General features: G+C 38.6%; 1 protein-coding gene across 4 annotated transcripts in view; it reads left to right on the forward strand.

The window, feature by feature from the left end:
* The window catches only part of raph1b (Ras association (RalGDS/AF-6) and pleckstrin homology domains 1b), a 119,445-nt gene that overhangs the window by 20,957 nt on the left and 85,844 nt on the right, over positions 1-12,644 (forward strand). The window contains exon 2 of one of the 4 annotated variants that reach the window (XM_063009299.1): positions 9,532-9,598. The exons of the other annotated variants lie outside the window; for them this stretch is intronic. The gene's annotated coding sequence lies outside the window, so the exon portion shown is untranslated. The remainder of the gene's footprint in view (positions 1-9,531; positions 9,599-12,644) is intronic. 4 annotated transcript variants of the gene reach the window in all.

The following is a 12,644-nucleotide window of genomic DNA, read 5'->3' on the forward strand; positions in this document are numbered from 1 at the left end:
AAACTGTCTGCAATCAAATAAAAGTAAAAGTAAATGTAAGAAACACTGTATCTTTATTTTATTTGCATTTTTCATACTGTCCCAACTTTTTTTGATTTGGGGTTGTAAAAATAAAGCACATAGCTTTATATCAGCATGTCTTTATACTTTATTTAATAACAACAGCATAATGAAGAACTGTAAGATAAACACTAGGGCTGGGTATCGCCACTAATTTCCTGGATCTATTCGATTCCGATTCACAAGGTCCCGATTCGATCTTCGATTTTCGATTAGATTTTCGATTCGATTTTTGGTTCGATTTCGATTCAACACATTTAGGCATATTTGAGTTACATTAACAGGTTTTGTTTAAATATGTACAGATGTTCAGAGAACGAATGTGATAATTGTACAAAGAACACTCATTATTAAAAATATTTGTGTATTTTGTTTACATAAATAATTAATCCAAAACATAAAATAATAATAAAAAATGAATGTTACTGTTTTCTATGTCTGACACGCTACAACATTGTAAATGTAATGTAAACATACACCTGGCTGTTGAACAGCTTATGCCAAGTTTACACTACACGACACTCTGATTAACACCTGGTCGCTGTAATGTTCACACTACACGACTGATCGGCGATGGTGGGGTTTTACACTACACCATCTACAGTGGGGCCAAAAAGTATTTAGTCAGCCACTGATTGTGCAGGTTCTCCTACTTAGAAAGATGAGAGAGGTCTGTAATTTTCATCATAGGTACACTTCAACTATGAGAGACAAAATGAGAAAAAAAAATCCAGGAAATCAAATTTTTTTAAAGAATTTATTTGTAAATTATGGTGGAAAATAAGTATTTGGTCATTAACAAAAAAGAAAGATTTCTGGCTCTCACAGACCTGTAACTTCTTCTTTAAGAAGCTTTTCTGTCCTCCACTCGTTACCTGTATTAATGGCACCTGTTTGACATCGTTATCTGTATAAAAGACGCCTGTCCACAGCCTCAAACAGTCAGACTCCAACCTCAACCATGGCCAAGACCAAAGAGCTGTCGAAGGACACCAGGAAGAAAACTGTAGACCTGCACCAGGCTGGGAAGAGTGAATCTACAATAGGCAAGCAGGTTGGTGTGAATAAATCAACTGTGGGAGCAATTGTAAGAAAGTGGAAGACATACAAGACCATTGATAATCTCCCTCGATCTCAAGATCTCATCCCGTGGGGTCAAAATGATCATGAGAACGGTGAGCAAAAATCCCAGAACTACACGGAGGGAAGAATGAACGGGGCCATGTATCGTGAGATTTTAAGCCAAAACCTCCTTCCATCCGTGAGAGCATTGAAGATGGAACGTGGCTGGGTCTTCCAGCATGGCAATGATCCCAAACACACCGCTTGGGCAACGAAGGAGTGGATCTATAAAAAAAGCATTTCAAGGTCCTGGAGTGGCCTAGCCAGTCTCCAGACCTCAACCCCATAGAAAATTTGTGGAGGGAGTTGAAAGTCCGTGTTGCCCAGCGACAGCCCCAAAACATCACTGCTGTAGAGGAGATCTGCATGGAGGAATGGGCCAAAATACCAGCTACAGTGTGTGCAAACCTGGTGAAGACTTACAGGAAACGTTTGACCTCTGTCATTGCCAACAAAGGTTAAGTTACAAAGTATTCAGTTGAACTTTTGTTATTGACCAAATACTTATTTTCCACCATAATTTACAAATAAATTCTTTAAAAATCCTACAATGTGATTTCCTGGATTTTTTTTTCTCATTTTGTCTCTCATAGTTGAAGTGTACCTATGATGAAAATTACAGACCTCTCTCATCTTTCTAAGTAGGAGAACTTGCACAATCAGTGGCTGGCTAAATACTTTTTGGCCCCACTGTATCACCAGGGGGAATCACAGGCGAGCTTCTCTGGTCTCAAAAACTACGTTTTGTCACGAAAACACACGTGAGAAGTGATGAAAGGTTTAATGATACCACGTCCAAACATGCACATCAACAAGTAGTGAGAGATGAAAATGTGCGCTGATGAAATAAATGAATCTGAGTGGATTTGGCAACACGAGCAGCATGGCTTGTTCTATAGTGAGTTGGAGGTTAATAAATATTTTGTTTTGTAGAGACCGATCAGGTCAGAAATACTGTAAAACTCGCGTGTGCTGATGTATTCTGATAGAAACTATATTGCGCTCCACCACCTATTTACAACCTCTCTCCTGTGTTTCCCTTCGCTGTTTCTCACATTGATTGAGAGCCAAGTTTTGATCGCAGAGCGAACACCGAGTTCCTCCCGAATCCAGCACCGACCTGTCGCCGAGCGAAAATCAGTGCAAAAAGTGCACTACGGTCATAACTTGAGCTTCAGCCATGCTAAACTGATGTGCAGGTCAGATCTCGTTGCATGAAAAAACACTGGCTGGTCACGCGAAATTAAAGGGGGTAACAGATTTCTGTGTGCACCGTAAAAAGGGGCGTATTTAAAAGATCGATCTCGCGTTTATATGAATCGATATCGGATCGTTCAAATAAAGATCGATTCGAATCGAAAAAACGATTTTATAAACCCACCCCTAATAAACACTGTCAGTTCAGCATCATGAATGTAGATTTTACAGAATCAGTCAAATTGTTTGTTAAGCACAAACTAAACTTGATTATAAAAATAAATGAAAATGCAGTCAATGTATCAAAGCTCCTCCTGACAACATTAGTGTCGTTGGGAGTGATGAGAATGGACAGGATTTCAAATGAGTTTATCAGAAGGGTCTGCGCAGGTAAGTTTTGCAGAGTTAGGGAGGCGAGATTGAGATGGTTTGGGCATGTGCAGAGAAGGAATGAGAGTTCTATGGGGAGAAAGGTGCAGGAGGAACAGAGAAAGGCCAAAAAGGAGGTCTATGGATGCAAGTTGAAGACGAACAATTCTCCGTGGCAACCACAGATAAAAAAGTTCAGTTATTATAAAATGGTAAGCAGAGTTTTACTTTCACACTGGAGCATGATGCAAAATCTCCACATCATTCCACACAGATCCACGTGTGCAGAGTTTAACATGCAGTAAGACTCCATACTGATTTCACTTTTTAATCATTTTGTTGCTGCTGATTTAAATGATATAAATACATTTTAAAAGATTTTTCTGTTTGGATATTTACTGCAGCGCGTCCTCTAAATAAGTTTGAACACTTAGCTGGCACTGCACACTAAAGGTGGGTGAGGCTGAGTCTCAAATCAACAATCTGAACTCTCACTTGTTCCTCTCAGTTTAAATCAAGCTTTAGCTGTGGAAATGACTCTTAAAATCTTAAAACTCTTAAAACTGATAGCATTAATTGAACGATTAAATTTTTTGTCTGTTATTGGGTAATCTGTTCATCATTACCTTTACAAGATTTGATTATTAGTGTTAATGTAAACTCTCTCTTGCTGTATATCTGTTCATCTTTATATCCGTGCTTGTAAGGGTAGAGCATGGACTTTCTGCTACATGCATCATGTGACCAGCACTGGTTAAAAGTCTGTCTGTTTAATATTTACATTTTACATTTTCGGCATTTAGCAGACGCCTTTATCCAGAGCGACTTACATTACAGTTACAGTTTACAGTCTGAGCAATTGAGGGTTAAGGGCCTTGCTCAAGGGCCCAACAGCAGCAACCTGGCAGTGGTGGGGCTTTGAACCAGCGACCTTCTGGTTACTAGTCCAGTATCTTAACCACTAGGCTACGGTTTGCCCCCATGGTCCCCATAATATTGACTCCCTGGTTCCTGCCGATATGATCTAGTGTTGATCTGAGGGAAACGGTGATCTGAGATCAGCTTTTAGAGTATGTGTTTTGCACATGACAGGCTGGATGATGATAAACTGTTTCTGATTGGGCTGTCCCAGAAAAGTGTTCACTGACCGTGTTCTCTGGTAGTGTTTTGTTCTGCTGCAAACACACACACACACCCTCACACTGGCAAATCTAATTCTCTGAAAGCAGCTTTAAACAGGCTGACTAAATTAGGTCATAAGTCATGGTTGATCAAAGTCCGTGGCTTTGGCTAGAAAAGAGCAGTTTGGTCCCATTTCAGTGTGATGTGATGTGTGATATTTTTAGAGGTTTATGTCATGATCAGAGTGAGATGTAGAGAAACCTGATAGTGACACACTCACTAATAGAGACATGATGTGACCTTCTGAGTCACTCGTCTGCTAAACCATGGGCTGCTGCGAACGCTGCTTCATTGTGGTATTATTCTAAATTACATATCATTGTGCACTCTAAAAAATAATATACTGGATCTACTTAAAAAAATTATGGTAACAATTTGCATGCATTTTTCTATGTAATCTCAACTAGAATGTTTTAAGTAAATGCAACAAGCCTCTCGCTGTTAAACTAACTTAACTAAATTAGGTAATATCAACATGAAAATCTTTAAAACCATCACGCAAAATTAATCTGAACCTACTTAATTTTAATTTCATTGTTTTGTTCCACAAACCCAAATAAATTAGGTTCCGCTGATATGAATATGCTGAATATTATTGTAATGTCGACACGATAGGAATTAGCTCTTTTACTGAATCATTGGACAGACACTTATTCATACACATATACATTCATACCACAAATGCACATGCTGATCCATTTCTCAGCATATCAACAAAGTTGAATCAGTTTATCTGGACACAAGTTTGTTGTAGAGAGCAACAAACTCTACAACAAACTTGTGTCCAGATGAACTGACTCAATTTTGTGAATTTGTGTACTTGGATTATCGAGCATGCATCAAAGCATTTTTCAGCGTAGCCACACTGTTCCCAACGCTGGGCTGCACGGTCACGGTAGGTCTGGATATCACTGCCGCAAGTCCTTCTGGGTAAAGCTCCGCCCCTTCCCAGTATTTAAACATAATACATTCAGGCAACTCAGATATTTTAGTTGGCTCAACTCAAAATTGGTATGATGTTGTACTAAAGCAAAATAATGCGTTGAAAAAGGTAAGAATTTTGAGTTTGTCTAAAATAATGTATTTTTAAATTGCCCGAACTTAAAATTTTTAACAAATGTAATAAACTTGTTTTTTTATGTTGAACTGACTTGTTATATTACGTTTAATTTACTAATGTGCTGAATCATTTTTTAGAGTGTGTCAGACGGAAACTTTTAGACCTCTACCCAGTGCTGCGTTTGTGTTCACAGATTAATCGATGATCACTATGCACAGTAGGTTCAACAGTGAGTAAGAAGTAGTGGTGGGAAATCTGTTAACTTTTCCAGATGTTTCTACTAGTGATTTTTGATTATTTCTTTTAATCGATAACCAACAAGCTTACAGCGGGCCATCAAAAGATAAGCTTATCAATAAGCATAAGTTATGATAAGCAAAGTTTTACCTTCATAGAGTATGATACAATGATCCACATGTGCAGAGTTTAACATGCAGTCAAGACTTCTTATTGACACTAATTAGCTTACAATGCTGGCTCAATTCCATTTGAGATGCTGAAACTTCACTACTTCTGTCAAAAGCAAAAAAAAATTCTTCTGCGCTTTACACTAAAGTTTTCTGTAATTATTTTGTCTGGGGACGTTTTGCGTCATCCATTTTGCAGCAGCACTGTCATCCTAGAGCACTATTTACTTAGCAAATTTTGAACTAAAAACACTTTTATAAATGAACTCTGTTCATATGTCCTAACAACAAACTTTCAGTCAGACAATTAGCTAGAAAATTACTAAGAAAATGCATCCCTGAGAGCTGTGCCACAATTTGCTTGTCACTGCTAGTTGCTGCGCTGACCTATTGGGCTGAAAAAAGCGGAAAACACAGACATTCACTTAGTCTATACGTGCACAAAGATTAATTCTTGAAAAGTATTTTATATAAACATTTAACTAACACACATCAGGGTGTTACATTATCCTCTGTTTTTTTTTTCTTCTTTTCCCTAAAAGGAGTAGTGCAGTTTTGGGTTAGGCCCGTTTTGTTTTTTTGCCCTGTAGTGTAGGTGAATGATGCCCTGTAATAGATCAGTGCTTGTCAACAATGTAATCTTGTAATCTTTTATGTAGTCTTTGGAGCCACCCTGACCGTAATCAGAGTAAAGTGGTTTGTGATGATGAATGTCTACCTTATTAAATCTGCATGCAAGTGTGTGTATATGTGTGCACAAAAGCAGGTTCTAAGTATGCAGAAATGATGGTGTGTTGCAGTTAGCATTAGCAATGCTGCTACAGTTTGTGCTGACTCACTGAAGCATGTGTATCCTTTCCGAGCAAGCAATACTGAGCTGTGACTTCCAGGTCAGCCTTGACCAGCAGCTACTGCTAATGAGTTGAAACCACCTAGGCTGTTCGTTCTGCTTATTGTGACAGACAAATCCAGCCAAGCTTTTATTCTTCCGTTTTTGCTTAGTCTTAGGTCAACACTAAGTCTGGCATTGGCTTCAATTTTCTCTGTTTAGCACAGGAACTGTGCTGTATGTGCTTTTCCTCTGAGGTCATCTCCTCTGTGGTGTCTGATGGGCTTCTGTTCTGTTTCCTCATGCAGTCTAGTTTCCTTTCCAGGGCATTATCCTCCACCACAGGCGTGGCTCAGGCAGGAAATTAGCACTGCGGATGGACACACCAGTCAGGATCCTGTGAACTAGTGTCCAAATTATGTCTTTACAGTGTGTAGGGCATTCATGTAGCCTATGGTTTACAGTGCTCGATGTGTTGTTTGAACTTTGTTGTTTGAGCTAATTTTTCTTTTGAGAGGCATCAATGATGCAGGACCTATGCAGATCTTTTATGCTGACCTTATTAAACACATTTGATGTAAATAGGATGGTTTCTTGTGAGCCAGGACTTCTTGCCTAACATTGGTGCCTGACCTCACAAATGTGCTTTTGACTGAAAGGCCCCAGAAATACTCCAAAAATCTCCTGGAAAGCTTTACCTCTGTCAGTTAACATAACATCTTTTAAGCTGTACTTCTACACAATAACATAAATAGTTCTTTCGCTTTGTTGCTTGCTCGGCTGAACATAAGCTTAGTCTGTGCTTGTATCCAGTCCTCAGTCGGCCACTGTCTGTGAGAAGTTTTGCATGCTCTTCCTTTTTCTTTTTTATGTAGTCTTTAGTCAGATTTTGTGTTTTTTCGTGACATTTTTGTTTTTGCGACATTTTTTTCATTGCTGACATTATTGACTGCACTCTAGTTTGGTTCATGTGTAGTGGCAGCATGGACGGGCAACTTAAGTCACTTACCTGCACACATTACTTCCATTATTCAACCAGATAAAAAATAATACAAATTTAGATTGTCGCTTTCATGTTTTGAGAAAAAAAAATGCTAATTACAATCTTAGTGCACTTACTGCAATCTTATTTCCCTCTCCGAACAGACATATCAGCAAACAGTGCTGACAATGTAATCTTAATGTTCTGGCAAGATATTTCATTCTCATATTTTTTATGGCTTAAAATAAATTTTAATTTTTAAAAAATTAATGGGATTACATTTCAGCTTTCTGCACTCTCACACTTTACCACTTGTATATTTAAGTATGCTTATGTCTGGAAATGAATTGAAATCATGTTTTCATCGACAACATTAACCACTAACATGAAAGGCATTGTTTAGTTCATTATTAACATCATTAAATATTTACATTATGTTAGAGACTTAAAGTGGAAATCAACATTTGTGGCTTTTTAGAGCTGCAAGGAATAATAATAATAATAATAATAATAATAATAATAATAATAATGAAAATAAATGATGTGCAGCCACAAAAGAAAAGAGCAACAGCTTATATTATTGTTCAGTGGAAGGGCAAAACCTCAAGCTCTGCAGAATCATATTAAATGCCTGCTGCCACAAATTACTGTAGTAGAAATGACAGCATTCATGTACTGGCCCACTTAAAAATCAGCAGCTTTATGAGCAGCTTATTCTGTTTTTGCAGGCTATTTTTGAAAACAAGACATTCAGTTTTCCAGTAAGCTTCTTTATAGTGGGTTTGGTCATCTTGTGCTTCTAAATTTGGCTCTAGCATGAGAGCTTAGAAAAAGCCAGATGTCGGGCAATTTGGTGAGGAGCCTCTATCATGCGAGACACTCACTCACAGCCCGGCTGCTGCACAGACAGACGCTTCACGCAGTTGTGCACCAGTGCGCAGCTGGGGTCTAGGGTTTGTTTGTTACACACACGCACCTACAACACACACCTCAAGACACACACACAGACAAACACACAGAATTGTGCTTTGTGCACTCCTTGAAGACATATGTTCTGGTTATAATGAAGATGTAAGTGAAGACCTGGTGTATCATATAATCAAGGCCCTACCACTGTGAATGAGCCGTTTCCTGTGCACTATACAATTTGCTGTGAAATTCCAAATGTAAGGTTAGTGTGTAGCAATGTAACACTTTTCATTCGTGTACTCCCGTTTACTGGTTAATTTGCACTAAGGCTGTTCTAGTGTAACCGAGCGTCTAGAAGTTTGTAAAGTAAGAAATACACAACATAGACAAATTATTGGCAGCGTAATACTTTATTGGCTTGTTCTTTTGAGGCGCAGCACAGACAACAGAGAGATGATCACACAGATTAGCACACTACTCCACAGAAAAGTCTGTTTTACTAGCAATCCTAAAGCAATTCAGTTGGCAAACGGTTAGTCAAAATGTCCAAAGCCTAAAGCAGCTAAAAGCATTACTCGGGTAACTGGGTTTGGAAAATTCTGTGGACACAGAGGGGAAGGTGTCAAAACATGGACGAGAATTTTTGTATTTGAGATGGAGCCTCGCACCGTCGCTTGAAGTTCTAGGTTTACATTCAACCGTTAAGGTAGGCTGTGCTGTATATTGTAGCTTTAATTTATTCTATCATTCAATTTATGAGTGTTATTTAATGACTGTCATGAAATGTGGCATTTTTCTTTAAAAATCTATGAAATCTGTGAAAATTTTCAAAATTCAGGTCTGTAAAATTAAGCAAATATCCCAGTGAATTTAGTAGGGCCCTACACATAACCTTAATTATGTGGTGGCGGTGGCACAGTAGCTCAGTGGATAGCACTGTCACCTCACAGCAAGAAGATCCTGGGTTTGATTCCCGGGTAGAGCGACCTGGGTCTGGTGTAACATGTGTAATCAGATACCTGTCTTGTCATTAATGTAACCATAGTGTATAAAACATGACGTTAAAATCCTAACAAATATTATGTGGTGTTTGTTGTGTAAATTACAGCTAGTCATTTACTGACTCAGCACTTAAAGGCTGAAGGAATGACTCGGCTGTTAGTATGACATTGTTTTCATCACTCCTTTGGTTTCTGGTATTATGTGTTGAGGGGGGCTAATCTAAACAAGACTCATGTTTTTACCCACACAGCTTCCATCACCCTTGCTTAGGATTTGTGTGTGTGTGCTTGCATGCTCAGCTTTTCTGCCACATGCATCTGAATCAATCTCAACTAAAAGCACTTTAATATCCAGCTCTCTCCCAATACACAGAATGTGACTTGTCTTTTCCTTTCCTACTTTTTGTATCCAGATTTTACCAGTCCTGGCTTGAAACACTTCATTTTAACCTAATTACCCAAGGAGTCTACAAACCAAAGGTAGGCTGTTAATCGTGCTCATGTCACACACTTGTTGGATTTTTACCATTAAATATTTGTAACGGTAACAGAGTCTCTTACTGTCAACTTTCTAAGAACCATAAACCAGTGTCTATAGTCTAATCAGTGACTACTACAGTGAGATAGATTTGGAGAAAAATTCATATGTTCTGAGATTGTCCTTGTTTTATTTTTAGTGGGGTTGATTACTGTAATGTTCTCTTGACTGAAATGCCTAAAAAGGTCAAACAGTCTGTTAGGTTGTTAATGACTTTCAGGTACTATTACCTGTCTACAAAGTTATGGTGTATGCTTAGACAATGTAAATTGAGCAGAACATTCATATAATTAGAAGTACCTTAGTCTAACATTGGTGGTAGCTCAGAGGTTAGGTACTGCACTGCAGATCAGAAGGTTGCTGGTTCAAGTCTCATCACTGCCAAGCCTTGAGCCCTCAAATGCTTGAATTATGTTGTCACATTTATAAACTGCTTTGGATAAAAAGTGTTTTTTCCTCTACACTCAGTGCAGAGTAGCAAAAATAGCTTAAGGAAACAGCAGACCATGTGAACGTAGGATTTCACAGCCTGCAAACCACCTCATGATGGATGACGCATGCTAAGCTTAATAAAAACTGACAGTATTTGAACTCATGTTTTTCTAGGTCTCAGAACAGGAGATGGGTGAGCTATAATTACAGTTTAATGCAGAGGTTAGAGGGGTACTGTAATAGATAAATAAGAGAATGGATTAGTGACAGGCAGAGGTAGGGGTTTTGAGGATGACTCTTTGCTAAGCTGTAAACGATTTCTGCAGACATCCAGAAGGCCAATTAGATAACATTTTTACTATGTTTTTATGCTGGTGAAACATCGCCTTGTTTCCTGGCCTTGAACTGCAGACTGTACACTATTGACTGTTGTTCTCTGTTGTTGCTTATTAAATGCATAGCTCTTAACGTCTCCTGTAGTCCTGTAAATGTTGTGAAAATGCATCTTGAGAACATTGTGTGCGAGATGATTTGTCTTGATATGCATCTTAATGTGATCACAGTAAACAGATGGATGATGCATTTAAAGCAGACGATAGACAGTACAATAAGATTCAAAGTTGTGTTAAGTGGAAGGCCAAGCCCCCTCCATAGACTCTGAAGGTTTAGAGGATACACATTCTTCATTGGCACTGACTGACATAGAGACCACATTTCCTACTCTTGGATTGTTGGGTACAAAGGCAACTCTTTTTTTATTGTGACTGGCATAGAGGCCACATTGTTTACTTTTGAAATAACAAGTAAAGAAGCAACACTTTCTTCATTGGGACCAACATGCATGGACACCAGACCTTCTCTACTCAGACTCACATTGGGTCTGTTTAAAAACCTAGTGAGCTGCCTTCTTCTCTACTGCCTACATAGGCAGCTGCCTAAGTAAAGAGAATTCTAATAAGTCATCGACTTATACGTCAGGTTATTCGGATGCGCTACTTAGACAGCGATTACATCAGTTTTTGCTAGCATGTTAACTAACATCTCCCTTCGTGTGCTGAAAAGGTTAATTTGTCACTGACAAGTCAGAATTTGCAAATAAATGACACTTGTACATAGGGCTGGGTATCGCCACTTATTTCCTGGATCGATTCGATTCCGATTCACAAGGTCCTGATTCGATCTTCGATTTTCAATTTTCGATTCGATTTTCGATTCAACACATTTAGGCATATTTGAGTTACATTAACAGGTTTTGTTTAAATATGTACAGATGTTCAGAGAACGAATGTGATAATTGTACAAAAAAACACTCATTATTAAAAATATTTGTGTATTTTGTTTACATAAATAATTAATCCAAAACATAAAACAGTAACATTCATTTTTTATTATTATTTTATATGTCTGACACGCTACAACATTGTAAATGTAATGTAAACATACACCTGGCTGTTGAACAGCTTATGCCAAGTTTACACTACACGACACTAACACCTGGTCGCTGTAATGTTCACACTACACGACTTATCGGCGATGGGGGGGTTTTACACTACACCATCTATCACCAGGGGGAATCACAGGCGAGCTTCTCTGGTCTCCAAAACTACGTTTTGTCACGAAGACACACGTGAGAAGTGATGAAAGGTTTAATGATACCATGTCCAAACATGCACATCAACAAGTAGCGAGCGATCAAACTTTGTGCGCTGATGAAATAAATGAATCTGAGTGGATTTGTCAACATGAGCAGCATGGCTTGTTCTATAGTGAGTTGGAGGTTAATAAATATTTTGTTTTGTAGAGACCGATCAGGTCAGAAATACTGTAAAACTCGCGTGTGCTAATGTATTCTGATAGAAACTATATTGCGCTCCACCTGTTTACAACCTCTCCCCTGTGTTTCCCCTCGCTGTTTCTCACATTGATTGAGAGCCGAGTTTTGATCGCAGAGCGAACACCGAGTTCTTCCTGAATCCAGCACCGACCCGTCGCCGAGCGAAAATCAGTGCAAAAAGTTGTGTAGTGGTCATAACTTGAGCTTCTGCCATGCTAAACTGATGTGCAGGTCAGATCTCGTTGCATGAAAAAACACTGGCTGGTCACGCGAAATTAAAGGGGGTAACAGATTTCCGTGTGCACCGTAAAAAGGGGCGTATTTAAAAGATCGATCTCGCGTTTATATGAATCGATATCGGATTGTTCAAATAAAGATCGATTCGAATCGAAAAATCGATTTTATAAACCCACCCCTACTTGTACATGTTTATACAAATTAAAAATCAGTGATCATTTATTCACATTTGAAAGTACCTCTTCGTTGCTCTGCATTCGTCCGCCATATTTGTAATGTTTTTGTGAGAAAAGTTGTGCCGCACTAAATGCTGGGATTGCCTTCACTGCTAAGGGAGCATCGGATTCTTCCTTGTTATTCAGTCAAAATACCATTCAAATTTAAGGTACCTTACTAGGCAGCATTTTAAGGTATTTAAGAATTCGAAAAGCCTTCTTCTCAGAAGCACACATAGGATGATGTAAAATGCTGTCTATGTAAAGAGC

This window comes from Trichomycterus rosablanca, chromosome 15, assembly GCF_030014385.1.
Source record: "Trichomycterus rosablanca isolate fTriRos1 chromosome 15, fTriRos1.hap1, whole genome shotgun sequence".
NCBI lineage: Eukaryota > Metazoa > Chordata > Actinopteri > Siluriformes > Trichomycteridae > Trichomycterus > Trichomycterus rosablanca.